Below are 6016 nucleotides of genomic sequence, written 5' to 3' on the forward strand. Positions count from 1 at the left end.
ATTACATTTAGAAAATAAGAAGCTAAGATTAGAATTTAGAGAAGTGCAAGAACTATGTAGCTAGAGTCATTTGGATTGAGAAAGAGATTTATCTATGAAACAAACCAAATGTATTTATATAATGTCTATATATACATTATATAGCGTATGTATGTATATATGTGTGTGTGTGTGTGTGTATGACACCAGATCATATGAAATGTTAAAAAAGCAAGCAATAATAAATAAAAATTTGTGGTGGTTGTTGTTATTGGGGAAGAAGGAGTAGTAGTTTAAAAAAAAAAAAATCTTTTCTCTTCCACAGTTCACTGGTACAGAGAGATGGTTAGAAGCCCTAAATAAAATAAAATTCCAGAGTTTAGTCAGGCTACCTGTAGACATTTACAGAGTATTATTTAAACAGACGGGCTGGCTCTTGTGCTACTTAGCTGCTGTTTATTCCTAGAATCTTCTTCCCCTGACCAAGCCACCATACAATCTAAACAGTGCTTGCTCATAATTATTCTCAAGGCAACTCCACAGCAGAGGGCTGGAAATGAGAGTCTCGGTTGAATAGCGTTCTCCTGATTTGACAAATGTCCTTTTGTGTCCATCTGTACACCGCCCAGTAACATTCGCAGACACTAAATGGTGCCAGAGAGTCTTGACAAAGCTTCAGGGCACACAGGTGCTTTTTCTTTTCTTTCTTTTTAAATCAGGGCGGAGGAGGAGGAAAAGAAGTGGAGAGATGTGATAGGGGGCCACAAGTACCACTGTGAGACTCAGAATGTTTCCCAAATAGAAAGGAATAAACATCACTAGAGAAAGGATTTCTAAAGCCATTGTGCTCATTAAAAAGGCATACAAAGGACCATAAGGGAAAAATAACAAACCAGCATTCAATTCATTTTCAAATCCCTCTGAGGGATTAAAATAGTTAAAAGAGAGCCCCATCACATCTTTAAATACAGAACTATATATCCCATATCTCTGTCTGTCTTACTCTTCTTATATTTGAGCCACACAAGAACCTGGCTCTCCTGCAGTCCTCAAAGTCCAGGCCGTGGGAATGCAGGAAGGTGATACTGTTGAAAAGAGTCCCTGCCACCAACGAAAGTCCTTTGGTGAAGACCAGTATAAGAAGTGCATTGTAAAGGATCCTGCCTTACCTTGACACTCCTGTGTAAGATCCTTAACATCAACAGGATTCCATTAGTATAAATACTAAATGGTGTGTTTTTAAAAAATACTAGTATCATATTTAAATTTAAGACGATATGGTGCCACAACACAGAGAGGAAAAAGCAAACCTATTTGATACTCCTACAGAATAAATGTGGAATATCATCAGCACAGTATAATGTCTTTAGTTATTTTTTTAATTAATTTTTTTGGGGTAATAAAATATAAGTTTGAGATGTACAATTCTATAATACATCATCTGTATATTTCATTTTGTGCTCAACACCCAAAGTCTAGTCTCTTTTGGTCACCACATATCGGACCCCTTTTACCCTCTTTTCTGCCTCCTCGCCCGCCCCCCCCCCTCTGGTAACCAACATACTGTTGTGTGTGTCTATGCTTGTTTTGTTTGTTCATTTATTACTTTTTGTTTTATATCTCATATGAGTGAAATCTTATAGTTCTTGTCCTTTTTCATCTAACCTACTTCACTTAGCATGATGCTATCAAGATCCACCTACATCTAAAGGCAAATATCGAACATGGTTTCACCAACAGTAAGCATCTTACAGACTATTTCACACCAACAGTGCTCAGGATGTGTCTAAGCATATGGCATTACCACTAAAAAATATAGTCCGTGTTATCTACCCTTGTTCCCCCTTGATAACAGATGACACACCCCATGCCCACATCTCCTCTCTTCCCAATCCCTAAGATCCTTGACCATGGCATTTCTTATGTCAGTCACTTTACTATGTGCCTACTGGATCATTGTTCCATTGGGAGTAAACTCAAGTTGAAGTAGAAAAAGAAAAAAAAAAACAGGCTTTAAAGTCAGAAATCCATGGGTTATAATTTCAGTTCTACCGCTTAAAACATCTGCTGCTAATCTTCCACATGGTCTGACCTGTCATCTGTTCTCTTGAAAAGTCAAAGCCCAGGAATTCTTCTGGAATGAACAAGGGTCAGACTCCACTCTTCTAGTAGGGAATGATCTGAGATTCATCCTTCCATGACCTTTTATTTTGTCCTTATTAAGGGACACCACTCTCTATGTTACTGAGGCCCCTAGTAGGCATGTGCAATGAGAAATAAAAACAATAAATCTATTATTAACAGCATTAAATTATAAACTGAAGAAAGAGCTGGCCTGCAAATATCAACAGTAATATTACTATTCAGGCAGTACTTCTTGTACACCAGCCACTTTACACATAGTCTCATGGAGTGGGTTCTATTATTATCCCCATTATGTGGATGAGAAAATGTGGGCACTGACAATTTACATAACTTATTTAGCGTTAAAAAACTATCCAATGGCTAAGGCAGAATTCAAATGCAGATGTGCCTCCAGAGCCTGTATTTTTAATCGCCACCATCTACTAACTCAAAATAATAGTGCTGGGCTGACTAAGGGGAAATGCCTTCTCACCGTGCACAGTAGCTAAAATAATAAAGAAAAATAAGAGAAAAGTAAGAAAACTTAATTACGAACAGATGTATATGCAGATCGAAGCATCAAACACATTAGAGGCTTAATAATAGCTAACAAGAGGACACATCTCCATAATTACATGATTGTCAATATGTAATAGAATTTTCCAGATTCTATTACAATGCTATCATAGCTTGCTATTTTTTTGTATGTTTCCCTGTTAGATTGAGGACATGGTCAGAGTCCTATTCACCATTGATCTGCAGAACTTAGCACCAAGACCGGCACACAACAGATATCAAATAGAGTGGAATGAATGGATGTTTGAGACTCAACTTAGCATTTATATATGCCAAACACTCTGAGATTTTCATATCTGAGAAGGAAGCAAACTACAGAGGGATGAAACAATAGAATATTTTAAGGAAGTAGGTCTTTATTTGGATCATGTAAAATAAGTGAAATTTTATCTTGAGATGAAAACTGATGGAAAGATGACAAGATGTCATTTTTAATGGCATGGCATCTTTTCTCACCTAAATTGTGAATTCTAGAAGCAAATGCTTAGAAAGGCAATATTGTTTTCTTTTAGAAGCTGAGTTGAAAAATCCTGGGGTCAAAAAGCTATGAATAAAAGATACAGTAGATTTTGGCAAACTATAAGAAAGAAAGGTACTGAAATAAAACTAATTAAAAAGTTTATTAAAAATAATTTAAGATTTGTTTTTCAAGTATTGTCTTCACATAACAGCATATAGACTTTCTATTATCTGGTAGAAATATTGCGATATTGCAGCAGCCTTATAAGTTAAACTTCTACCATTCTCTAATTCTAATGGGTATTTAAAGAGTTTCATGGTCCTATGATTATTGCCTTTAACAAAATTCATTCTCATAAAGAATACACAGTGATGCTGCTTTAGCACCAACAGACATTTTCATAGTTACCCTTACCAAGGGATATTGAGATTATGACAAAATGTAACTTATTCCAACCTGAGAAGCACAGTCCTCTATATTTCTAATATATCATTTTCTTCATTAGATTTTGCTGTCAGAATCTTTCCATCTACATGCATTCTTCAATAATATAAGTTTAAATTCAATTGATTGCTTTTGGCAATCAATTTCTTAAAAGCTATTCTCTGGTTATATGCCTAAGTATACATATGTAGCATAATATCTAGAAGAAAAAGTGAATAGTCATAATCATCCATGATGGAGTTAGAAAACAAAGGAAACAAACTGGAAAGAAGTTTAGTACAATTGTTTTGCCTTTATTATCATAGATAGAATTACTATTTTCAGTGCTAAAATTTAGGGCATCTTAATGATAAGCAGTTATTTCATTCCACGATTTTCACCTTTCTAAGATTTTGGGATTATAAAACTGAGTTAAACAACAGCACAGTTCTTAACCTTTTTCTTTTTATTTTTTATTTTTTTGTATCATAGACACCATTGAAATTTTGAATAAACATGGTGATCTCTTCTGTATAAGTTTCCTAGTGCTCCTGAAACAAATTAACAGAAAACTTGTGGCTTAAAAAACATATTTTACTACAGTTTTGTAGCTCAGAAGTCCAACATGGATTTTACCAGACTAAAATCAAGTTGTTGGCAGGCTGTATGCATTTCTAAAGGTTCTATGAGATAATCTGTCTTCTGCTCATTTAGATGGCTGGCAGATTTCAATTCCCTGCATTTGTGAAAACAAGATCCCCATTTTCTTGCGGTCTGTAGCTGAGTATTTTTCTCTACTGCATTTTTGATTCATGATTGCCTTCCTTCATTTGTAATGCTAGTAATAGTAGTTCCAGTACTTCTCATGTCACATGTCTCTGACTCAGTATTCTTTATCTCCCACTTTTAAGGACATATGTGATAAGATTGGGCCAATCTGAATAATCTGAGATAATGTCCCTATCTCAAATCCTCAACCTTAATTACATCTGAAAAGTCCTTTTTTTTAACATAAGGTACCAAATTCACAAGTATGATGTATTAAGCTCTTTAGGTGCCATTATTCTGACTACCGTATATCCTCAGAATAATTTTGTTTTATAAAATAAAAGTAGAATTAGAAAGGAAACCAATTATATCTAAATAGTTAGTAAAAAAAAAAAATTGAACAAATTTGTAATATGATTACATATGTGCTTCTTCATTGATGCAAGAAATAATGTGATCAAGTGGTGAGTCTACGAACTAGTGGATTTTTCAAAGTATCGGGCAAAGCTGATATTGTGATTATTGGAAAAAAATATCAATATAATAATATGTGTGAGTTCTATTGGTAATGTAATAGCTGAAAAATGACTGCTAGAAATTCATTACTTGCAGGAAAATTACTGCTTGGCTGTGTCCATGGGAACATGGCTATGTCCATGGGAACATAGGCTGTCACCCATAGGAATATAACATTCCAACAATAAGCTTTCTGCTTCTGTATCCCCACTTACGCACCTGACCTGTGAGTTGACAGGTAATAAAGAGAAGGATAGACCTTTGTGTTTAGACAGAATGAAGAATGGGATTTTGGGCTTAAAACCCCTGTACCTCTACATTTCCGGGCTGCTTAATTTGGGGTCCGTGTACCCCTGGCAGACCCAGCTGGCTGAATAAAGAGTGTGTTTCCTATAACTCACTGAGTTCTGGTGGTCCATGTGTCTTTCGGGGGCTGGCGGCTACAACAGTAACAATGTCACAGGTGCTATCAGTTTTATTGTTGTTTATATTTATAATTGAAAGAAATGCTAAATTTCAGTTTGAGATTAGTAAAATACATAAATAAATATGTAACCCTTCCCCTAAATTCACAGAACCCTTAGATCTCAAGCCCAGAATTCCTGGTATAAGGATCCTAAAATTCTGAGTTAACTATTTTTTTTTTTTTTTTCAGTATCCTTCAGTTCGAACTTCTAGGGCAGAGATTTTTAGTTGCACCAATCAAAAGAGAGAAATGATCAGAGTGGATCAAAAACAAGACTCAACTATATATTGTCTATAAGAAACTCACTTAAATATTAAAACACATAGAGATCAAAAATAAATGAAGGAAAATATACCACATTAATACTAATTAATAAACAAGCAGGAGTTGCTATATTAATTTCAGACAGGGCAAACTTTGAAGCAAGGAAAGTTATTGAGGATAAAGAAAGGCATTACATAATGTTAAAAGGGTTAATTCCACAGGAAGACTTTAAAATCCTGGCCTCATATATACCTAATAACAGAGAGTAAAACTACAAGAGAAAAAAAAACAATAGAACTACAAGGAGAAATAGATGAACTATTTCTAGATGAACTACTGTAGTTGACGACTTCAACACCCTTCTATCAGAAATAGGTCTGGCAGGCAGTAAATAGGTAAGGACATAGTTAAACTCAACAATACCATCAATCAACTAAATC

This window comes from Rousettus aegyptiacus, unplaced genomic scaffold, assembly GCF_014176215.1.
Source record: "Rousettus aegyptiacus isolate mRouAeg1 unplaced genomic scaffold, mRouAeg1.p scaffold_m13_p_4, whole genome shotgun sequence".
NCBI classification, from domain to species: domain Eukaryota; kingdom Metazoa; phylum Chordata; class Mammalia; order Chiroptera; family Pteropodidae; genus Rousettus; species Rousettus aegyptiacus.